Below are 25065 nucleotides of genomic sequence, written 5' to 3'. Positions count from 1 at the left end.
TGGGCCCAGCCTAATTTTATTTTTTTTTTTTTTTTGAGACGGAGTCTTGCTCTGTCCCCCAGGCTGGAGTGCAGTGGCCGGATCTCAGCTCACTGCAAGCTCCGCCTCCCGGGTTCACGCCATTCTCCTGCCTCAGCCTCCCGAGTAGCTGGGACTACAGGCGCCCGCCACCTCGCCCGGCTAGTTTTTTGTATTTTTTAGTAGAGACGGGGTTTCACCGGGTTAGCCAGGATGGTCTCGATCTCCTGACCTTGTGATCCGCCCGTCTCGGCCTCCCAAAGTGCTGGGATTACAGGCTTGAGCCACCGCGCCCGGCCTAATTTTATTTTTAAAACCTACTTTTCCTCCATTTAATTCATCTTGAACATCATAAAGATGATTCTTGAAAAAATACTCTAGCTTCACTTAGATGTGTTAAGTCAGGGCATGTCTGCTAAGGCTCAGGCAAGCATTCTCCTTAAAAAAGCAGTTTATCATATTTGCAGCACCTAGAAGATGAATTTGCTTAAAAAAAAAAAAAAAAACAGAGTTACTCTTCTCTGCTTTGAAACCGTGATGGAAGAATACAAGGTCAGGAAATATGATGATTCATGTTAATACCTATGTTTGTAAATATTTTTTAGGGGGAAGAATCATATTCAGTTTTTTCAGGTTTAACATAAATGGTTACTTGATAACGAAAGTTATAGCTCTGGTTAAGAAGATAAGAATTAGAGGTTAAAAAGAAACTATAAAATAGACTATAATTTCCATTTACAGAGTCTTATTAAATTGGCATCATTCTAAAACATATAAGCAAAGATTAATAGTTTGACAATGTAAAAATTTTAAACTCCTGTGTATCAAAACAACAGGAACCACATATAAAAAAATAACAAACCAACTGAAATATTTGAGGAAACAAACCAATAGTTAATATAAAACACTCCACAAACTAAGCAGAATAAATGAACTCCCTGATGGGCAAAAGCAATTCACAAAAGAAAATTAAACATATAAAAAGTGCTTGACCTCACGAGTAATAAAAGGAATGAAAAATGAAGCAATAACAAAATATTCTAGAGGAGGTAATATCCCAGAGGCACTGCACCATCCCTGGTTGGTTTCCCTAAACTCAGCCTACACCTTTGTACCTTTTCTTTTATTAGATGTCCCTCAATTGCCCAGGTTTAGCGTGCCACCTGTTTCCTGTCAGGCCCTGACTGATGTTGGCAAGATGTATGAAATCAGAATCTAAGTTCTATTTATAAGAAAGTTCATTAGCAGCATTACCTATAATAGCAAAAACAAAACAGAAATAACCAAAATAAGAGACTGATTAAGCAAATTATGATACCTCCACATAGAATATAAAAATATAGATGGGTGCAGTGGTGTGTGCCTGTAATCCTAACTACTTGGGAGGCTGAGGCAGGAGGATCACTTGAACCCAGGAGTTCAAGGCTAGTCTGAAAAACATGGTAAGACCCCCGCCTCAAAAACAAAATAATATAAAAATATATTAACAATCATCTTCTTAAAGAATATTACTGAAAAGATGAAGCATACACACTATATTCCTAAATTAAAAACACACAAAATTGTGTATATAATAATGTCCCATTTTGTTAAAAAAATTTAATGGGAAAAACATTAAACCATATAATGTTACATTTTAATAGAGTATATAAATATGTGCTTACATATCATATATAAAACAGTATATGTGTTATGTTTGTTTTATATATAAGTTTTATAATATACCATATTACATTTATATTTTATATACAATGTATAATATATATAGATTTATTGATTCATTATGTCACTTTTTATAAAGAATTCTCTACATCTCTACTGGTACATGTTTATGTCATGTATCTGCTTATATAAACCACATAATATACATGTTACAAATCACATACACGTATATACATGCATGAATGTACAGCGCTCTCCCACTTGTCATCCGAGGTCACTCAGTCCTCTGGGACTGAAATAAAACGGGTTGTATCCTCCAGTTCACGTTGGTGTAAAGTACAATGAACAGTGTCCTCCTCAAGTTTATCCAGATTCCCAGGGGCTCACTGCTGCCTCTGGACTATGGGGTTTATTCTCAGACCAACCAGACTTCTTTTTTCCTTCTCTGCCCCAGCTCAGAGGTGGAATTCAGCCATTTCTCTGGATTCCTCCAAAACCACCTTTGCAAGGAAAATGAGCATGTGGCATATGTTTTCTTTCTTCCTTTTTTTCTTTTTAGAGATCGGATCTGGTTCTCTTGCCCAGGCTGGTCTTGAACTCCTGGACTCAAGCAATCCTCCCACCTTGGCCTCCCAAAGTGCTGGGATTACAGGCGTGAGCCTGCACCACGCCCAGCCTAGCGTTCTCTCAATGTTCAGAGCAGCACAGCATGGATGCCTCTTGCCTAGAAGGCCCCCGCTGCTTGCAGGGCTCTGGCTGCCGGGGTGGGGCGGGGCCTGGGGGCGGCGGTGTTTGCGCCCCTCCAGGCTGGCCTTCCCTCTAGGATTTCCTCGCTTCAGTGTGTCCCCCACCTTCCCATCTTGTGCTACACCTCCTGGCATTACAGACAAGACCCCTTGATGACTGTGACAGACGTCCGGGTCTGGGATAGAAGATAACAAGGAGAAAGCCTTACCAGTCCATCCTCCCACAGCCACCAGGAGGAGTGAGAACGATGCCAGCACAGCTCAGCACACAGCACAGCGCACAGCACAGAGCACGTAGAGCGCAGCACACAACAAAGCACACAGCGCACGGAGCACAGCACAGAACACACACGCACAGCACACAGCGCACAGAACAGTACACAGCGTGCACAGCACAGAGCACACAGCGCACAGCGCACGGAGCGCACAGCGCACGGAGAGCACAGCACAGCGCAGGCTTCTGAAGCAGATTCTGAAGAAAGTCCTGACTCCACCACTTACCAGCTGTGCGATTTGGGGCACAGTTCTTTCCCTGCCTTAGTTTATTTATCTACAGAATGGGATAGCACTAATATTTAGTAGGGTTGCTGAAAATTAAATGAGTTAAATATAGAAGAATATCTTTGAACTTTGCAGGCAGTAGAGAAGTTTCTTAGAGTTAATATGTATGAAGTGCTTAGTGTTTGGTACATAGTAAATAATATTCAATGTTATGTTTTTCTCCACAAATATGAATTATGTCCTCAGCCACTGTAACCACCCAAGGGGTTCACCTTGCTGCTGCCTAGACTGAGCAGATTCATCAAGACAGGAGAATTGCAATAGAGAAAGAGTAATTTACGCAGAGCCCACTGTGCAGGAGACCGGAATTTTTTTTTTTTTTTTTTTTTGTTACTCAAATCGGTCTCCCCAAGCATTCAGGGAGCCGAGTTTTTAAGGATAACTTGGTGGGTGGGGGGAAGCCAGTGAGCCAGGAGTGCCGATTGGTCAAGGATGAAATCATAGGAAGTCGAAGCTGTTGTCTTGTGCTGAGTCAGTTCCTGGGGGTCCAGGGGTACAAGATCAGATGAGCCAGTTTATTGATCTGGGTGGCACCAGCTGATCCATCAAGTGCAGGGTCTGCAAAATATCTAAAGCACTGATCTTAGGAGCAGTTCAGGGAGGGTCAGAATCCTGTAGCCTCCAGCTGCATGACTCCTAAACCATAATTTTTAATCTTGTGGCTAATGTTAGTCCTACAAAGGCAATCTACTCCCCAGGCAAGAAGGAGGTCTGCTTTGGGAAAGGGCTGTTACTGTCTTTATTTAAATTAGAAAAACTAAGTATCTCCCAAAGTTAGTTCAGCCTATGCCCAGGAATGAACAAGGACAGCTTGGGGGTTAGAAGCAAGATGGAGTCAGTTAAGTACGATCTCTTCCACTGTCTCAGTCATGATTTTACAAAGGCCGTTTCACCAGCCCTCCCATGAACGTGCAGGAGCAGCTAAAGGCAGTTTGGTTTTGAATTACATGTTTATCCTTGTATCTAAACTACCAGAAGAATGTATTTCAAAATGTAGGAGATGGGGCTGGGCGAGGTGGCTCTCACACCTGTAATCCCAGCACTTTGGGAGGCTGAGGGGGGTGGATCACTTGAGTCCAGGAGTTCAACACCAGGCTGGGAAACATGGTGAAACCCTGTCTCTACAAAAAATACAAAAAATAATTAGCCGCACATGGTGGTGTGCACCCAGCTACTCAGGAGGCTGAGATGGGAGGATCTGCAGTGAGCTGTGATTGCGCCGTCGCACTTCAGCCTGTGTGACAGAGTGAGACCCTGTCTCAAAGAAAACAAAAGTAGGAGATGGGATTATGGTGCTTATTTTTTTTCTTTTCTTTTCTTTGTGCCCTTTCAAATTTTCCAAATTTTGTATATTGAGCATTTGTTATTTTTGCAACTATGGAAAATGCCCATTTTCCTTCCCCCCAAAAGGCAAGAGAAGCCTCCTGGGATGATAATGGTGTAGGTTAGGAGAAACTTGTTCCCGTGAGTTGATTAAAGCTCAAACACCAGGCAGGGCTCCTTGGGAAACGGGTGGACCTTAAAAATGAATGATTCCCTGCTGTTCGCATCTCAGAAGAAACCTGTGTTTATTTATTGCTCTTCAGACTTGCCATTTCAGCATGTTGAAAAGAAACCAAACAAAGAGAAATTAAAAGTGCATCACTTGATTCCTTCCTACAAGCCAAATTGTTCTGAAAATTTCCCCTTGGATTCCCAGATTTTAAGAGGCTTAGCTTGCTTCTGCCCCTAATTGCTCTATTAATTTAATCTGCTCAAAGTCTCCCAAGAGTCTAGGTCATCGGCCTTTGGGGCTGACTGTCTGGTCTGGACTGGTCTCCTCCATAGACAGTTTTGCTGAGACGTTTTACATGTTACCTCTATCTTCTATTTTGCTAGTTTTCTCCTTCCAAGAGGGTTTCTCCTGACCTAATTAAATGAGTTCTGGTATTTGCGTGAATTTGCCCATTGAAATGATGTGAACCTATTTTCCTTTCTTCAGTGGAGACCTAGAGCTACACATTTGTCCTAATTTTCCTGTTTGGGTTCCTGATCATTTATCTTATGAGCACTCTGTAGCTTAATGTGTATCTAGCATAAATTGACTCTTTGCATAAAAACATACTCGGCAAATTTGTCTTTCTGAGCCTTCATTTCCTCATCTGTAAAGTAGGGACAAAAACATACGTATTCAGGCCAGATGCAGTGGCTCATGCCTATAATCCCAACACCTGAGGAGGCCAAGGCGGGTGGATCACTTGAGGTCAGGAGTTCGAGACCAACCTGACCCACATGATGAAACCCTATCTCTACTAAAAATACACAAATTAGGCAGGTGTGGTAGCGCATGCCTGTAGGCCCAGGCTGAAGCAGGAGAATCGCTTGAACCCAGGGGGTGAGCTGAGATTGCACCAGTGCACTCCAGCCTGGACAATAGAGTGAGACGCCATCTAAAAAAAATATACATGTGTACCTATTTGTTTCCTGGGATGCTGTATCAAATGACCTCAAACTGGGTGGCTTAAAACGATAGAAATGTATTCTCTTAGTTTTAGAGGCCAGAAGCTCAGAACTGAGATGTCAGCAAGGTCAAGCTCCCTCCAAAGAGATTCCTGGAAGGGGAGGATCCTTCCAGCTCTGGCCTTCTCTAGCTTGTGGCAACAAAGATCTGACCTTCTGCTTCTATCCTCACGTGGCCTTCTTTCCTGTGTCTCTCCTGTCTCAAATCTTTTTTTCCTCTGTCTTGTAAGGCTACCAGCCATTAGATTTACTATAAATCCAGGATAATTTCATCCCCAAATCAATAACTCAGTTATATCTGCAAAGACCCTATTTTCAAATAAGGTCACATTCACAGGTATCTAGAGTCACAATTTGGACATATATTTTGGGGAAACACTATTCTATCACTACAACATATGAATCTTATTGAGTTGCTCTGTGAATATTAACATGAAATGCCAGGCCGGTCATGGTGGACAATACCTGCAATCCCAGTGCTTTGGGAGGCCAAGGTGGAAGGACTGCTTGAGGGCAGGAGTTTGAAACCAGCCTGGGTAACATAGTGAAACCCCATCTCTACTGTGCATGGTAGTGCATGCCCATAGTCCCAGCTACTTGGGAGGCTGTTGAGAGGATCGCTTGAGCCTGAGAGATCAAGGCTGCAGTGAGCTATGATTGTACCACTGCATTCCAGCCTAAGTGACAGAGCAAGACCCTGTCTCTTTTTTTTTTTTTTCTTTTTTAAAGAGGCTGGGCGCTGTGGCTGTGGCTCACGCCTGTAATCCCAGCACTTTGGGAGGCCGAGGTGGGTGGATCATGAGGTCAGGAGATCAAGACTATCCTGGCTAACATGGTGAAAGCCCATCTCTACTAAAAATACAAAAAAATTAGCTGGGCGTGGTGGTGGGTGCCTGTAGTCCCAGCTACTCGGGAGGCTGAGGCAGGAGAATGGTGTGAACCCAGGAGGCGGAACTTGCAGTGAGCCGAGATCGCACCACTGCACTCCAACCTGGGCAACACAGCGATACTCTTTCTCAAAAGGAAGGAAGGAAGGAAGGAGGGAGGGAGGGAGGGAGGGAGGGAGGGAGGGAAGGAGGGAAAGAGGGAAGAAAGGAAGGGAAAGAAAAAGAAAGAAAGAAAGCCAGCCAGCCGGCTCGGTGGCTTACTCCTGTCATCCCAACACTTAGGGAGGCCAAGGCGGGTGGATCACCTGAGGTCAGGAGTTCAAGACCAGCCTGGCCAACATGGTGAAACCCCGTCTCTACTAAGAGTACAAAAATTAGCTGGGCGTGGTGGCAGGTGCCTGTAATCCCAGCTACTCAGGAGGCTGAGGAAGGAGAATTGCTTGAACCTGGTAGCCAGAGGTTGCAGTGAGCCAAGATTGTACCACTGCACTCCAGCCTGGGCAACAGGGTGAGAATACTTCTCAAAAAGAAAAAAAGAAAGAAAGAAAATGATATGGTAATATGTGTAATGCAGCTAGCATAGAGCTTGATACACCGTATGTGCTTAACCAATAATAATCACCATAACTGCTATCACCACAAGAATACTTACATTGGGCCAAGCCTCATACCAAGCCTATCTGTGCCAGAACTGGGGCTCCAACACAGGTTGTTGTGGCTTGGAGCCCATGCACTGCTCTGCTGCACTCAATTGCCTTGGACTCATCTCTATACTTCTCTGCTGTGACCCAGCACCTCACCCTCTACCCCTTCCACATTTTGCACATTGGCCCAGAGTTATGTGTGGTGGTGTTTATTGGGAAGAATTAGCAATGGAGGATAGGAAGAGAGAGAGAAGTTTCTCTGAGTCCTTGTGAAGGCAGCTGACTTGCCCCAGGGTGAGTGATCTAAGGAGGGAGTCACAATGTCTTTGTTGCCCTCATCTGGGAAGTCACATGTCACTTCTGTGGCCCTTTATTGATTGGAATTTAGTCAGTAAGGATAGCCTCTACTAAAGGGGAGGAGACATAGGTGTCACCCTTTGAAAGAAGTATCAAAGAATCTGTAGACGTATTTAAAAACTACCACACTACCCATGGGGGAGAGATAACCTTTGTCTAGGAACAGAATCAGGCTCTTTAGCCAAGCCACTATGAGTGGTGCAGAGGGAGGCTGGAGCTGGGTTTAGGAGCAGGGGCTGAGACGTGCTAAATTGTTCCAAGGTGTTGCAATTCAATGGGAAGAATTTGAATTTGAGGTCAAAAGAAGAGAAGAAGATGAAAAGGGGAGTGAGGAGAGAGGATGTAACTAACTGCATGATTGGTTCATTTTGCGTGCTGCCCAGATACAGCCAGTTGATCAAGACAGGAGAATTGTAATAGAGAAAGAGTTTAATGCACGTAAAGCTGGCTAGACAGGAGACTGGAATTTTATTGTTACTCAAATCGGTCTCCCCAAAAACTGGAGGCTAGAATTTTCTAAAGATAGTTTGGCATGAGGGGCTAGGGAGTGGCTGCTCCTGACTAGTTGGGGATGCAGTCATAGGGGTGTGGAAATGGTCCTTGTATGCTGAGTCCACTTCTAGGTGGGGACCACAGGACCTGTTGAGGGTTGAGTCTCTGGTCCCAGTGGAGTCACCTGGTCATCAGAAATGCAAAAGTCTGAGAAGACATCTCAAAAGGTCAATCTTAAGTTCTACAATAGTAATGTTATTTACAGAAGTAATTGAGGAAGTCACAAATATTATGACCTCCAGAACAATGGCTGGTAATTGTTGAACTGTGCCTACATTTCAGCAGAATTCAGACCCCTCTCATCCTCCAAACCTAGTAGTCTTTCATTACTTTTACAAAGGCAGTTTAGTTTTAGGAAGGACTATTATTTAGGCTATAAATTAAATTTCTCCCAAACTTAGCTTGGGCCACACACAGGAATGACGAAGTGCGGTTTGAGGGTTAGTGGCAAGAGGGAGTTGGTTAGATCAGATCTCTTTCACTGTCAATTTTCTCACTGTTGTTTCTCACTGCCTTTTGCAAAGGCAGTTTCAAGGAGGGAGAGTAGGAGCACACCTTTCTGGCCACAAGTGGGGTGGCAGAAAGATTTGTAAGAACAGGGCTTGCTAAAACATTTACTGTTGTGTTGCTGGAATATAAGGCTCCTCCATTTTATGAAACCATCAATCAAGCTTGCTACACATGCTCTCTCTCCCTCTCTCTCTACACACACACACACACACACACACACACACACACAGAGATACACAGATTCCTTGTGCGAGAGGCTTTTAATGGTCACTCTAAGGAGCTAAGGTTTAGTTCTGGGTTCACAGAGTGCTGAGCAGCGACCACACTTGAGGGCAGCAAGCGATCCGTGAACTTACCTATGCCACAGAAGAAGATGCTTTGGCCCTGAGGCCCCTGGAAATTCTCAGCAATCTAGGAAAAGGCAATGGTGTTTCCCTGAGCCTGGAAAAGGAGGCAATCTTAAGAAACAGTGGCCTAGCAGCAGTCCCAACCCACCTGAGAGTGCTCACCTGGGAAGGGCAGGGCCTGTTGTTCTTTCCAGAAACAGCCTTCAGGCAAGAGGAAATTGTGATTAGCTATTCTACGGCAGTGCAGGGGGTGAGTATTAGCTCTTTGGCATTAATTCTGTTGTTAATTGTCGTTGGAGGACTCTGTGTTTTCTGAGAAAACGCTAAGATGTTGTTTTGCAGGTTTTCTTCTTTATTTCAAGTCATTTGCTTTTATCTTCCATAATAAACGGTGGTTTGGGAGTAAGGGTATTTGTGGGCTTCAGGCTTAATTAAGTCTGAAAGTAGATTTAAAGTCAGTAAACTTCAAGCCTGCTTGATAGTCCCTCTCATTCTATTCCACGAAGTTACTGAATTTGTACATAAGTGCTCTTTTGAGAAACATGAGGCCCTGTTGAGCAATCTCTTAAAGGAAAGAACATCCCTGACATTTTCATATTTAACAACACAACAACAACAACAACAAAAAACCCACTTTGGGCAAGGTACTGTACAGAAAGAAGCAAGCCCTGGAAGAGTCCTTCCTTCCCTTCCCTTCCCTTCCCTTCCCTCCCTCCCCTTCCCTCCTCCCTCCTCCCTCTCCCTCCCCCTCCCTCCCTCCCTCTTCTTCTTCTGAGACAGAGTCTCACTGTTTCCCAGGCTGGAGAGCACAGTGCACCTCGCTCACTGCAACCTCTGCCTCCGGGTTCTCAAACAAACGCATTCTCCTGACTCAGTTCTCCCAAGTAGCTGGGATTACAGTGCTCACCATCAGCTAATTTTTATTTTAGAGATCAGGTTTCACAGCGTTAGCTGTGGCTGTCTCAAACTCCTGACCTCAGGTGGATCTGTCTGCCTCGCCTCCCAGTTGCTGGGATTATAGGCATGAACCACCGAACCTGGCCAGAAAGAGTATTTTAAAGCTTAAATGTTGAATGTTTCTTCAAGACTGTTTAGAGGCCAGGTCATTGTATTTAAAAGTCTTTTCTGGATTTTAGTAAGTCATTGTGCTCTTCAAGGGTGGGGCTGGGTCTTGGTTCTGTCTGTAACTCCCAGTGCCTGACATGGTCTGTGCTCAATAAACATTTGTCGACTTGGGCGTTCATAGGAGACCATTAACACTGAGAGAGAGGTTAGGATCTTGTTCTAGAATATTTCCAAAGGTCAAAACATTTTGGAAATCACAATGAAGTTCCTGATCAAAAGGGCCTGAATTTCCTTGTTCCTTACTAATTTTGATCAGGATTTGAAAGAGGGAAGTTCCCAGGGCAGGGTTTGGGGGGATGTGGGGGAAGATGGCAGGTGGCTGGTGTATTTGTCCATGCTGTATATGAATGTTAAGGCTGGTGTTTTTAGTCTACACTGTACAACCCTGAATGTGCCCAATATCATCTGATCTTAGAAGGTTGGTGTTTTTAGGCAGCCTGTTGACTATTTTCAAAAGCTTTCATTCCCAAAGGCCATTCAAAATAACTAAATGTTGAGTCGATTTTGGAAGGAATCCAGGCTGGGTGAGGTGGCTCACACCTGTAATCCCAGCACTTTGGGAGGCCAAAGCAGGAGGATTGCTTGAGGTTAGGAGTTTAAGCCTGGGCAACATAGAGAGACTCTACTCTGACTCTATTGAAAACAAACAAACAAACAAAAAAACCCATTGTAGTGGCATACCACAGCTCCTCAGGAGGCTCAGGTGGGAGGATTGCCTGAGTCTGAGAGTTCTAGGCTGAAGTGAGCTATGATTGCACCACTACACTCCAGCCTGGGCAACAGAGTAAGACTCTGTCTCTAAAAAATTTTTTTTATTTAAAAAATAAAAACAAAAGTAGGGGGCCACATGAATCTTTCCCTTTGATGTTGAATTAAATACTTTTTTTTTTTTTTCTTCCCTAAGACAGTGTCTTGCTTTTTCACCCAGGCTGGAGTGCAGTGGTGCAATCACGGCTTACTGCAGCCTCAGCCTCCTGGGCTCAAGTGATCCTCCCACCTCACTCTGCCATGTAGCTGGGACTACAGGTGTGCCACTACACCTGGCTATTTTTTTTTTTTTTTTTTTTTTTAGAGATAGGATCTCACTATATTGCCCCGATGGTCTCATACTCCTGGGCTCAAGCAATGTTCCTACCTCGGCTTCCCAGAGTGTTGGGATTACAGGTATGAGCCACCTCGCCGAGCTAGATACCTTCTTGCATTGCTTTCCCATCCTTTCATCTGTATATTTTTGAGTCTCCTAATAGTTGTTGAATTCCATGAGCATAAGGGCTACATCTGTCCCCTCTCAACTCCCCACAGCACTCTATTTTGGCCCCCACCCTCTAGTCACATCTGCTACTAGCCTGTCTCCAAGCTCACAGATCCTGCCTCCAGGCTGGGTACACACACCCAGTTTCTTAAATAATGTAAGAGTCAGCTGGAGCCTTCTTGCCCCTTAAGATCCAGAGAAGATTTTCTGGAGTACAGCATTCTACAGACTAGAAAGCCCAGTGCCTCCTGTAAGACTTCTGCAAGTTCCCAGGAGACCTGAGGTCTGGTTGCCTCTCGTTCTGACCTTCTGCTTCTGTGAATTAGTTCAGCATAGGGCTCATCTTGCTATTTTGTATAACTCAAATGCAAGCCTCAGCCATTTCCTCGTTTTCCATAAATTCACACTGACATGTCTTTGCGTGTGCAGCAGACTCTATTTTTACTAAAAATTCAGGAAGATGGAGGGCTTTACACTGCAGAAAATCAGGCAGCTTTTTAGAGACAGTTTTGCTATGTTGCCCAGGCTGATCTGAAACTCCTGGTCTCAAGTGATCTTCCCACCTCAGCCGCTCCAGTAGCTGGCACTATAAGCATGAGCTACCACACCCAGCAAAAGTCAGGCAATTTAAAAGTGAACATTAGTCATACTTTATAATCTCCTTGGTCGTGTTCTTAAAAACATCCCTCAGCCATTTCTACCACCTTTTATGAGGTTACAAAATCACCTATTTTTTCCTTTTCTCTTCTTACCTCTTTTCCATTCTCCCAGGAGAAAACAACACAAAACATCAGTACCACCGCCGACACACACACACACACACACACACACACTCCTCCCATTTTCCAGGCATCCCTTACATATTCAAGGACTATATTGCAGTTTGTTTGTTTGTTTTTCATGTCTGAGAAAACATCTTTGTTTTTGTTTGTTTTTTACTTTTTTGTTTGTTTGGTTTTTTGTTTTGAGATGGAGCCTCAGTCTGTCATCCAGGCTAGAGTGCAGTGGTGCAATCTCAGCTTACTGCAACCTCGCCTCCCGGGTTCAAGCAATCCTCCTGCCTCAGCCTCCCAAATAGCTGAGATTACAGGTACCTGCCCCCATGCCCAGCCAATTTTTGTATTTTCAGTAGAGACGGGGTTTCACCATGTTGGCCACGCTGGCCTCGAACTCCTGACCTCAAGTGATCTGCCCACCTCAGCCTCCCAAAGTGCTGGGATTACAGGCATGAGCCACCAAACCGGCCTTTATTTATTTATTTATTTATTTATTTATTTATTTATTTATTTTTCAATAGGTTTTTGGGGAACAGGTGGTGTTTGGTTACATGGGTAAGTTCTTTAGTGGTGATTTCTGAGATTCCGGTGTACCCATCACCCAAGCAGTGTACACTGTACTCAGTGTGTAGTCTTTTATCCTTCACCCCATTCCCACCCTTTCCCCCAGTGCCTAAAGTCCGTTGTATCATTCTTATGCCTTTGCATCCTCATAGCTTAGTTCCCTGTATTGCAGTTTTGAAAGTACCACTCTTAAGAAAGGGCTGTTAAATTCCAGGACAAACCAACCCCCACCCCTGGACTTTGCTTGCATATTAGTAGGGGAATGTGATGATGGTTTAGTTTTCTAATTACTCTGATTCCCAGTTTCCCCATATATAAAATGAGGATATAATAGTGCTTGCTTCACATAATTGATGTGATAATAAGTTAATGTGTAAAGCCCTTAGCACTGTACTTGACACACAACGCAGAGATAAATGTTACCTACTCTAACTTCTTCCCTCTTCCTGCCCACTTAGGCCCAGGTCAGCACCCCCATGGAGACGTTTGGGAGCTCTCCTGACCAGAACTAATCACTCCTTCCTTGAATACTTACAGCACAGGGTTTACTTCCCTTCTGGCAAAGAGTGCAAAGACAAATAGGACAAGACAAACCCCTAACCTGGAGGGAAATATACACAAGGGGGTAGAGACAAGGTAAAGATCCCAGGAAGCTAGGGATGGGGTAGAGGAAGGATTCTAGAACAGAAGCAAATTAGCCAGCTTCAAGATCTTAAATTCAAAACAACAACATGATGATGTTGCCAATGTTGTCAGCCAAGAATATCCATATGCAGTTCTTCTGTCAATTTTTCATCAATTGCAGATTTTACCATATGCAGTTTTAGGGCTTGCCACTTTTACATTTGTTGACTATTTCATTTCAGCATGAGTGTATCAGTCAGGGTTCATTCAGGGAAGCAGGACCACTATATGTTATGAAATAAGGAATTTATTATAGGAAGTGGACTTTGCACAATTTGGGGAGGAACTGGGAGGTAAAGGTCTGGAAAGAGGAGATGAAGAATTTGAGAAAAGTTACTTATTAACCCCAGCTTGCAGGGAAGCCTGGAACCCATGCTTCGAACTTCAGTATACAAAAGGCTATTGGCGCTTCATGACTGCAGCCTCTGAGTTCACAGCACAGCATCTGCTGATAGTCCTGGGGTTGCTGCTGTTAGCAGAGCTAGCAGGGAGAAAGGACAGTTGGACCCAGAGTGGGAAGAACCAGGGTAAACGAAGCTGCTGGCATGTCTGTGTCTGTGTCTCACCACCTCTCATCAATATCAGTCTTTAGATTGCAATGGTGCCTGCTTCATCTCTGCTTCCTAAATCTCACACAACTTCACTTTTTGCCAACTTGACCCAGAATCATATAGAGAAAGAAATTCTAGGAAACATAGTTCCCAATGGAATAATCCAGCATGACATTCATTATAAATCTCAGTATTCATTGCACATTGTATAAATGACTGATCATTAATATCTATTTCTTAGAACAACGAATAAAGAATATTAAGAGGGAAAAGTTATAGGATCTGGGTAAATGGTAGGGTCAAAATTTCAGAATAGAGAGTCTATAATCAGATTCACATTTATGAGGATACGTAATATATATAAGAAATGGTTCTGCTGAACAATGGAGAAAGAAAAGTTATTTCAAATAAACAGTGGCTGACCTAACTGGATGTACAAATGGAACATACACTAATTACAACATATATAAACATGAACCCTACCTCACAACATATATAAACATGAACCCTACCCCACAATATATATAAACATGAACATCATGGACATTATAGACCCAAATGTGAAAAATAAAACAATAAATCTTTTAAAAGATAAAATGTGACATGATCTCCATGACTTTAAGGTTTGATAAGGTTTGCTAAACAGAATACAGAAACCACTAAGCCTTTTTGTAGAAGATGTACGATAATTGTAAAATGTTTGTTGAGTGGAATATAAATTAATTCAACTACTTTGGAAAAGTGTGACAGTATTTACTAAAGTTGAATATTTCCATACCTTATATTCCAGCTATTTCACTTCTAGATATGTACCCAATATAAATGTGTACATAGGTACACCAAACACTTGAATAAAAATGTTCATGGCAGCTTTATTATTATTATTTTGAAATGGAGTCTTGCTCTGTCGTGCAGGCTGGAGTGCAGTGGTGCAATCTTGGCTCACTGCAACCTCTGCCTCCTGGGTTCAAGCGATTCTCCTGCCTCAGTCTCCTGAGTAGCTGGGATTACAGGCATGCGCCACCACGCCTGGCTAATTTTGGATTTTTAGTAGAGATGGGGTTTTGCCATGTTGGCCAAGCTGGTCTTGAATTCCTGACCTCAGGTGATCCGTCTTCCTTGGCCTGCCAAAGTGCTGGCATTACAGGCATGAGTCACCACACCTGGCCCATGGCAACTTTATTAAAGTCAAAGCCAGGAAGCAAGCTAAATGTCCATCAACAGTAGAACAGATAAATAAATCTGGTACTTTCATACTACAGAATGCTATACAGCAATGAAAAATGAATAAATTACTGCTACATGCAACAACATGGATGAATTTCACAAGCATAATTTTGAGTAAAAGAAGTCAGATATAGATGAATACGTGCTATATAACTATATAAAGTTCAAAATGGGCAAAACTAATCTATGCTGTTAGAAGCAGGACAGTGGTTTCTTTTAGGTGGTGGTAGTTAATGGCTAAGAGGAGTTATTCGAGAGGTTCCAGCTATGCTAGGGATATTCTGGTTTCTTTAATCAGAAAGGTGGTTACTTGACTGTGATAATTCTTTATGCTATACATGTATGATATATGCTTTCTGTATGTATGCTTACTTCAACTGTTTTTAAAAAGTTATTTTTAGAAAAGCATTTAAAATGTTCTGTCTTGCCAAGGACAGTGGCTCACACCTGTAACCCCAGCACTTTGGGAGGCTGATGTGGGCAGATCACTTGAGGTCAGGAGTTCGACACCAGCCTGGCCAACATGTTGAAACCCCATGTCTACTGAAAATCCAAAAATTAGCCAGGTGTGGTGGCGCACGCCTGTAGTCCCAGGTACTTGGGATGCTGAGGCAGGAGAATTGCTAGAACCCATGAAGTATAGAGGTTGCAGAAAGCCGAGATTATGCCACTGCACTCCAGCCTGGGCGATAGAGTAATACTCTGTCTCAAGAAGAAAGTTCTGTTTTATCTGTCACTAAGTGTTATATCTTGTAGTCTTTTTCTTTTTAAAAAAATTGGAAAAACATTTGTATTAATACATTTTGTAGAGATGGGGTCACACTGTGTTGCCCAGGTTGGTCTTGAACTCCTGGCCTCAAGCGATCCTCCCACTTCAGCCTCCCAAAGTGCTGGGATTACAGGCATGAGCCACCATGCCTGGCCTCTAGTAGTCTTTTTCTGACTTCTCAACCCCTTTTATCCTTCCTACACAATTTCCTATCCCCTTGCTCTAAAAATATTTTGCTTCCATAATTCCTTTTGCGTGTTGGACCCTAACTTCATTCCTCAACAAATATGTCTTGAGTGTCTACCACATGCCAAGCACAAGCCAAAGTGATTATGATGGTGAATAAGCTGGCAAAGAGCTGTCCTCATAGAGCTTTAGCTTCCAGGACACAGAGGCTTCTGGGCAGGCAATTGATTCCCCAGAGCTTTAGATTAAGGGCAGCTTCTCAAAATCTACTGTTTGTACCCATTAATGACTCTGTCACTCCTTGCATTGTCCCTGTGTAAAGCCTCAGCATCATCTCTGATGATTTCCTCCATCCCACATTCAAAGATCTACCTCAACCTGCCCATTTCTACCTCCAAAATGTGCTCTTCCATTCCTCCTATTTTCCAGCCCTGATGCTTTTCATCCAAGTTGAAGTCCTTACTAGTTCTGTTGCAATGGTCTCAGTTCATTTGCAGAAACAGCCACTCAAGCTAGTTTCAGGAGAACTCAGGTTCAGGTAACTAACACATTGTTGAAAAATCTGGGGAAGATATTTGAAGCAGAGCTTCCAGGAACAACACCTAACTCTTGGAATCCTATTACCTCTGTAAGACACAAAACAAAACTGGAAAGCCACCATTGCCATGCGGAAGTCCTTGAATGAAGAAGCAAATGACCCCAGCACCAAGCAGCCTCTGTAACACCCATGCGGGCTACATGAATCCTTGTCCAGAACTCTAGCTACAAAGAAATGTATGAACTGCAGTCTTCAGGTTTCTGACGCTACCAGCATAGGCTGGAATGGATGCTGAGCATGCCTGGCCTCCACGTCTCCCTCCCCTCCCAGCCCTGCCTCTCAGCTTCCCTGCTCTCCCCGACAATTCCATTCTCTTTCTTGCTGCTGGCTCTAATCACATCACTCCCCAGCTCAAAAGCCTCAGATAACTCACCATTTCCCTATCTGTCATTCAAGGCCTCTGTGATTAGACCCCAACTTGTTTTTCTGGTGTATGTCCTACTCCACTTCTACAATTTTCTCAACTCCATCCATTCCCTGACCACTCCCCAAATGTATTCTGCTCTTTCCGACCTGATGCCTATGTGCATCTTCTGTCTTCTCATCCCCATTTCCCTTAAAATGGAAAACGGCCTTCTAGGCCCATTTCAAATATCCCTTCCTTTCTCCTTTGATCCCCTTAACCAAAGTGACCTGTCACCCCAGCTAACTTCTAACACAATGTGGCAGAATAAGGCAGTTACTCAGACTGCATCTGTGGACAGATGTGGGCTAGAATCCTAGCTAAGCCTAGGCGAGTGAGATCTTCCTGAACTCAAAGCCTCAGTGTCCCTCTCTGTAAAATGGGGCTAATAATGGTACCTATTTCGTAGGCAGGTTGGAAGGACTGGTTGAGATCAGCTGCCAGTGCCCGCCTCTACAGATGGTAACGACTCCATGAGTATTGTTTTGTTCGCCTTTGAACCCCTCACCCAGGTGCTCAATAAATACTCAAGTAATAAACGGACAAGCCAAACCAAGCAGCAACATCGACCTTAGGGAATCTAAAATCAAACCAATGTAATACTGGGCCCCCTGCTCAGGGGTTAGCTTAGGACACAGGTATGAGCGGGTGAAGCGTTTCCACTTGGTTTATCAAGTCAGGAGAAAATAGAAGCTAAGAGGCTTAAGGGTTGGGCTGCGGCACAACCCCACGGTGCAGACCACAGCAAGCGAGCATGTTTCATGGATCAAACCCAGTTTAGATTCCCCACAAAAGCTTTTATTTGGAGAGCTCTCATCTCTACGTTCAGAGAAGTAGGCTCCTGAACGCAGAAAGGTGGAAGGAGGCAGGAGGTCTCGGACTAGGTAATTTCCCATCTTAGCCTGATTGGACAGAATTCCAGGTGATGCTGAAGGAGTGAAAATTGCTACAGTCTACCTTGGAGACCCATTTGGCAGAAGGTGTATATGCCCTGTGGCCCAGCACCTCTAGGTCTCTACTCTGGACAAGGAGATGTGTCTCCTTGTGTCTCACAAGGAGATATGTCCAAAGAAATGCATTGCTGCATTATTTACAAAATCAAGAAATTAAAGCAACCTGAGTATCCATTAATGGTGAATAAATAAAATTTGATGCATTTAAAATGTTAAAATGCAAATTGGCAAATGCAAAGGCATGAGCAAGATTTTTGTGTATCAATATGGACAGATTTCAAAAGTATAATATTGAATGAAGAAAAATGCAATCAATATGATACAATTTAAAGATATAAAAGCGACAGGACACAGTGGCTCACGCCTATAATTTGAGCACTTAGGGAGGCCGAGGTGGGTGGATCACTTGAGGTCAGGAGTTTGAGACCAGCCTGGCCAACATGGTGAAACCTCGTCTCTACTGAAAATACAAAAATTAACCGGGCATGGTGGTACATACCTGTAGTCCCAGCTACTTGGGAGACTGAGGCAGAAGAATCACTTGAACCAAGCAAACAGAGGCTACAGTGAGCCGATATCATGCCACTGCACTCCAGCCTGGGTGACAGAGCAAGACTCCATCTCAAAAATAAATAAGATGTAAAAGCAATACTGTAATATTATTCAGAACTACATGTCTGTACAAGTTTTGAACAACGGGCTGAAGGGATACATGCTAAATTCATTGCAGTTACTTTTGGGAAGGGGAATTTGGGAACCAAGAGGACTTAAATTTTATCTGTAATTTTTCTTTCTTTCAAATACAAACAAGTTTAGAGTTTTGAAGGACATACATTAATAATTGAATTCAGGATGATGGTTGGGGTATAAGGACACTTTTCTATCTTAAAAAGTAGTTTTTTCTCGGAAAACAAAAATATGGCTTCTGTGATCTGGTTTGGGATACATGTGTATGTTGTGCTGGGCAGGAAGGGACTGGTGAAAAGCTTTGGCTGTGATCCTTTAGCAACATCCTCTGGCTGACAACAGAAGTTAATCATTGCCGTGGCATTGAAATTCCAACAGTTGGCTGAGGCTTTTAAACACCTACAGCCCTTTTTGACCCTTTGATGGAAGCTGTGTCCTCTCGACTCTAGGGGGGAAAATGCACATACACAGTTTGGCATATAATTTCAGGGGTGTTGTAGCCCTTAGGTGAAGAGTCTGCATTGCTGCAGAATATCATGTGGTTGGCTTGTTCTGACCTTTAGAACAGTTAAGTAGAAATGCATAACTGAGAGACCAAGAAGACTTGTTAAAATAAAATATAAATACAACATTATCTTGGAAGAAAGAAGGTTCGGACTCTCAATCTGTGTGTGTGTGTGTGTGTGCGCGCGCGTGCACGTGTGTGTGTAACTGCTGAAGCCCTAAAAAAATAAGCACAGCTTCTCACGAGCTCTCAGTTTGCCTCCTGAACTGTAATGTAAACAAGTCAGATCATTCTGGGAAACTTGAGACTTAGGAAGCCCAGCTTCTGCCAGTGTAAATGCCAGCATTCGGGTCCTTGGAATGAGCTTCCCTCAGCCTGGAGCAGGAAATTTAGAGAAACATGTTTGGTCTTGCAGAAGGACTGCTCTGTTTGCTCTCCCTGCAAGGACCATGCGGTGGGCAGACTTTGGTCAGGATGAGCAGCTTGTTCAGGGCACGGCCAGCCTCCAACATTCCTTGCTGGAAGGCCTTGGGGATTCACCCAACCCCCCTAATGGGGACAGAGTCTTCCCATCCAGCGCCCAAGCAGTCCTCTTTTCCCTGCCAACCTTAGGCTGGGATTAAGATAGTTTTTTAAACTAAATTTCACTTATTTATTTATTTATTTATTTAGAGACAGTGTCTCACTCTGTCAGCCAGGCTGGAGTACAGTAGTATAATTATAGCTCACTGCAACCTCAAACTCCTTGACTCAAGCAATCCTCCTGCCTAAGCCTCCCCAGTAGCTAGCACTACAGGCATGCACCACCATACCCGGATCATTTTTTTTTGTAAAGATGAGGGTCTTGGCCAGGTGCGGTGACTCACACCTGTAATCCCAGCACTTTGGGAGGCCGAGGCGGGCAGATCACCTGAGGACAGAAGTTCAAGACCAGCCTGGCCAACATGGTGAAACCCTGTCTCTCCTAAAAATACAAAAATTATCTGGGCCTGGTGGGCGGTGCCTGTAATCCCAGCTACTTGGGAGGCTGAGGCAGGAGAATCGCTTGAACTTGGGAGGAAGAGGTTGCAGTGAGCCGAGATGTCGCCACTGCACTCCAACCTGGGCAACAGAGCCAGACACAGTCTCAAAAAAAAAAAAGGGGCGTGTCACTATGTTGGCCAGACTGGTCTCAAACTCCTAACCTCAAGCAATCCTCCCACCTCAGCCTCCCAAAATGCTGAGATTACAGGTGTGAGCCAGCGTTCCTGGCTCTAAACTTTTTTTTTTTAATCATTTTGGTCTGGAGACAGGATACGTCATTTGAAAAAACATTTTGGTATTTGGAGTTTGCTAATTTCTTTCTGTCAAATAAAGAAAAATAGAGAACATTTAATTTTTTTTATATGGAGTCTCACTCTGTGGCCCAGGCTGGAGTGCAGTGGCACAATCTCAACTCACTGCAACCTCCACCTCCTGGGTTCAAGCAATTCTCTTACCTCAGCCTCCGAAGCAACTGAGATTACAGTTGCACGCCACCACGCCAAGCTAATTTTTGTATTTTTAGTAGAGAAGGGGTTTTACTATGTTGACCAGACTGGTCTTGAACTCCTGACCTAGATGATCCGCCCATCTCGGCCTCCCAAAGCGCTGGGATTACAGGCATGAGTCACAGTGCCCGGCCTTAATTTTAAATTTTAAAACAATTCTGATAATATTTAGGTCTGCTGCATCTTTTCTAGTTGATGCAAAAATCTGTTGAGTTGGAGTGATGAACTGCCAGCATCCCCAGAGCACTGAGCTTCTCGTCAAGCATGCTTGTTGTCAGGGCTGTGGCCAAAACACTAGGGGATGCATTTGACATTTAGAGGAAACTTAATCACTTCCAAAGACCCAAAGTCAGATGTAGCCTTAAATGTTTTATACAATATTTATACAATATAATACAAGATTTATATAATATTTATACAATATAAAATATTTTATACAAAAAATATTTGAAAAAAAGTGACTTGGCAATAAATCACAGCATGGTACTCATTAAGGTTACTTGCTGACTCATTAAAGTTGAAATAATGATCCAGTTGTCAAGATATAGATATAGATAATTATTGTTGTTGTTGTTTTTAACCTGTTAAACTTTGCCAGGGGGAATTGTGTGGGGACTGGGTAACCAGAGGGGCGTTAAAGCACAATGAGCTCAATTCAAATCCAGAGAAGTGAGGGGCCATGGGACACTAACACAGGGCCCTCACTCTACTTATGTTGAAACAATTTAAAAAAATTTTTTTGAGACAGAGTCTTGCTTTGTCACCCAGTCTCAAATGTACTGGCGCAATCACAGCTCACTGTGGCCCAGAACTCCCAGGCTCAAGCAATCCTCCCACCTCAGCCTCCCAAGTAACTGGGACTGCAGGTGTGCACCACCATGCCCTGCTAATTTTTTTTTTTTTTTTTTTGTAGAGATGGGATCTCGCTATGTTGCCCAGGCTGGTCTCAAACTCCTGGGCTCAAGCAATCCTCCCACCTCAGCCTCACAAAATGCTGAGATTACAAGCACGAGCCACTGCGCCAGGCAAAATAAGAAAAATTAACGCCTCCATTCCTATAGCAATGTAACTCTCTTTAAAAATTCCACCTCTGCAGATGGGGGTGGATCTTTAAAAATTTCTTGTCTGTAGACAGGCTTTGGCTCCTGGGCCTCCCCTGGAATCTCCTGCAGGAGTTCTTGTTCGGAAACCTTTGCGGCAAATGCACACAGCACTTGGGTGCCAGCTCTCTGGTGAAAACATCTCTACCCCAAAGAGACTATCCAGAGTGGATATGCTCCTCTTGCCTTCATTTTGCTTACAGGCTCCATTCTGTTAAATTTGGAAGCCATGGCAGACGTCAGTGACTCCTTTCTAGAGCTGTGGTTCTCAAACTTGAGCTTTAGAATCACCTGGAGGGTTTATTAAAACCTGGACTGCTAGCACCCCCACCCTGAGTTTCTAATTCTGCACTCTGGTGTGAGGGCCCAGAATTTGCATCTCTAATGAGTTCCCAGGTGATGCTGATGCTGCTGGTCCTAAGACCACACTTGGAGAACCACTGGTCTACGCATTTCATCTAAAATGTCCTCATTCCTCAGTTTGGGTCAGATCCCAGAATGTAGGCTCAAACACAACCCTCTCTACACAATCATCATGGGAGGAAGGGGATGGAGCAGATGGTCCTATAGTTAGCCAGTGAAACATACATGGAGTCCAGAGTTATGTATAAAACAGCCCTTTCACGTTCAGTTGAATATTCCCACCCGATAGACCACAAAGGGGCCAAGAGTGTGGAGTTGCTCATCTGCTCCTCTCTCAGCAGCTTACCCTTCTTGGGTTTCTCTCACTAACAAGGGCTTCACTCTGACCCTCTGGCATCCAGGTGGCAGCTCCTTCCCTTTGGAGGAAGAGCCTTTTCCCCTGGACATTCTGTCCTGTCCCTTTCCCCCACACAGCTTCTCTTTTGGTTCCTGTCTTCTGCTGAGCTGTGCGTTGTTCCTTTCCATCTTGATAGTATGAAGCTTCAGGACCTGGGGTGCGAAAGACAGAGAAGGGGAAGAGAGGCCTCTGCCTTGTCTGCCCTAAGGATGTGGTGCTTACAAGAGAATCGGAACTTTTGCTCAGCTTCGTTAACAAGGCTGTGGCTATGTCTTATGGTATTATGCCAAAAGTCTCCTTCTGTCATCCTAGTCTTCTGTACCTAAACTCAAGGACATGGGAGAAGAGGCAGTCCTGCCACTGCACAATCATGGGTTAGTGCTACTAACCTCTCTGGTAGCACTGCCTCACCCCTCAAAGGTGGGTTTAATGCTGGGAATCTCTACTCAAGTAGCTGTGAAGATTTCGGACAGGGAGTTTTGTAATCTTCAGACCACACCTGCTCAGTAGCTGTTCCCTTTACCTACAGCTGGAGGTGGCCCACACATGGGACATATTAACCCTGATTAACATGCAATTCCCTAGCAGTGGTTCCTCAACCTGGCTGTCATTAGAGTCACCTGGGAAACACTTTTTAAAATGTATTTATTTTTTAAAATAGATTTAGGGGGCACGAGTTTTGTGACATGGATATATTGCATAGTGGTGAAGTCTGGGCTTTTGTGTAACCATCACCCTAATAATGTACATTGTGTCCATTATATAATTTCTCATTCTGCCCCCCCCATTCCCAACTTTTCAAGTCTCCAATGTCTATTATTTCACTCTCTATGAGAAGCATTTTTAAAATGCATATTCTGAAAAAATATGTACAACGCAGAAGGCAAGGGTATATATGTTTCCTTAATACATAAAGAGTGCTTACAAAATCCACAAGAAAAGTCTGTTAATCCAATAAAGAAAAAGGACAAAAGGTATGAATAGGCAGTTTACATACTCATAAAAGTTCAAAATATTCATAAACAGATAAAAATATAATAGTTATCACTCATCATTAAAGTCACAGACATTTAAAATGTTGAGGTACCATTTTTCACCTCCCAGACAAAAGTTAAAAAAAATTCAGCTATGCACTGTGTTGTGAAGAATGTGGAGAAAGGACACGCTTCACGTGGGAGTAGATGTTGACATAACCTTTTTGCATGGCAGTTCATCAATATCTATCAAAATGCTACAGGCATCTTCCTTGGTCAGAGATAGCTAAAGAAATAAGAGCAACAAAACAAAACAAAAAGTACTACAGGCATATTCCTTGGTCAGAGAAAGCTAAAGGACTAAAAACAATAAAACACAAAAAATGCTGCAGACATATTCCATTTGACCCAATGATTTCGCTGATCTGAGTTCACTGCAGTGATATCCTAATGCATGTATAAAAATGCATCTACAGGAAGTTCATAGCAGCATTGCTCATAATGGCACAACCCATAGGCGACCTAAATGTGTATCAATAAGCAAGGGGTGAAATAAACTACACCATGGCTAGCCACTGAATCTCTATGCCACTGCAGAAAAGGATGATGTCTGCTATGGTCTAAATGTATTCCCTAAAATTCATGTGTTGAAATTCAAGGGCTCATGTAATAGTATTAAGAAGTGGGGCCATGGCTGGGTGTAGTGGCTCATGCCTGTAATCCTAGCACTTTCGGAGGCTAAGGCAGGTGGGTCACGAAGTCAAGAGATCATGGCCATCCTGGCCAACATGGTGAAACCCCGTCTCTACTAAAAATACAAAAATTAGCTGGGCATGGTGGTGCATGCATGTAGTCCCAGCTACTCAGGACGCTGAGACAGGAGAATTGCTTGAACCTGGGAGGCAGAGGTTGCAGTGAGCCAAGATCATGACACTGCACTCCAGCCTGGTGACAGAGCGAGACTCCATCTAAAAAAGAAAAAAAAGGTGGGGCCTCTAGGAGGTCATGAGAACAGAGACCTCTCATGGATGGGACTCGGGCCCTTGTAGAAGGGCTTGGGAAAGTGGATTTGTTCTTTTCTGCTCTTCCCTCTTCCACCATGTTGGGACACAGCAACAAGGCACCATCTTGGAAGTGGAGAGCAGCCTTCACCAGATACTGAGCCTGCTGGTGCTTTGATCTTGGACTTCTCAGTTTCCAGAACCGTGAGAAAATAAATGTCTGTTCTTCATAAATTACCCAGTCTGGATGGGCACGGTGGCTCATGCCTGTAGTCCCAGTACTTTGGGAGGCCGAGGTGGGTGGATCACGAGGTCAAGAAATTGAGACCATCCTGGCCAACATGGTGAAACCCCATCTGTACTAAAAATACAAAAATTAGCTGGGTGTGGTGGTGCATGCCTATAGTCCCAGCTACTCAGGAGGCTGAGGCAGGAGAATCACTTGAACCCCGGGAGGCAGAGGCTGCAGTGAGCCAAGATCATGACACTGCACTCCAACTTGGGCAACAGAGTGAGACTCCATCTCAAAAAAAAAAAACCAAAACAAAAATTACACAGTCTTGAGTATTTTGTAATAGCAGCACAAACAGACGAAGACACTGTTGATCCGTGACCATGTAACAATCTCCAAGATGTGT

At 43.7% G+C, this 25065-nt stretch overlaps 2 long non-coding RNA genes across 2 annotated transcripts in view; one reads left to right on the top strand and one right to left on the bottom strand.

Moving 5' to 3' along the window:
* LOC116276392 overlaps positions 1-25065 on the top strand; it is a 56555-nt gene that overhangs the window by 5581 nt on the left and 25909 nt on the right. The gene's annotated exons all lie outside the window — the stretch shown is intronic.
* LOC116276393 lies at positions 7803-9028 on the bottom strand. The gene is made up of 3 exons (XR_004185894.1): positions 8946-9028; positions 8793-8877; positions 7803-8050 (listed from the first exon to the last, which is right to left on the bottom strand). It is a non-coding gene; the product is annotated as an uncharacterized LOC116276393 (long non-coding RNA).

This window comes from Papio anubis, chromosome 8 (assembly GCF_008728515.1).
Source record: "Papio anubis isolate 15944 chromosome 8, Panubis1.0, whole genome shotgun sequence".
In the NCBI taxonomy this organism is placed as follows: domain Eukaryota; kingdom Metazoa; phylum Chordata; class Mammalia; order Primates; family Cercopithecidae; genus Papio; species Papio anubis.
Note: the sequence above shows the minus strand (reverse complement) of the source record. Positions and strands in the feature narration are given on the sequence as shown.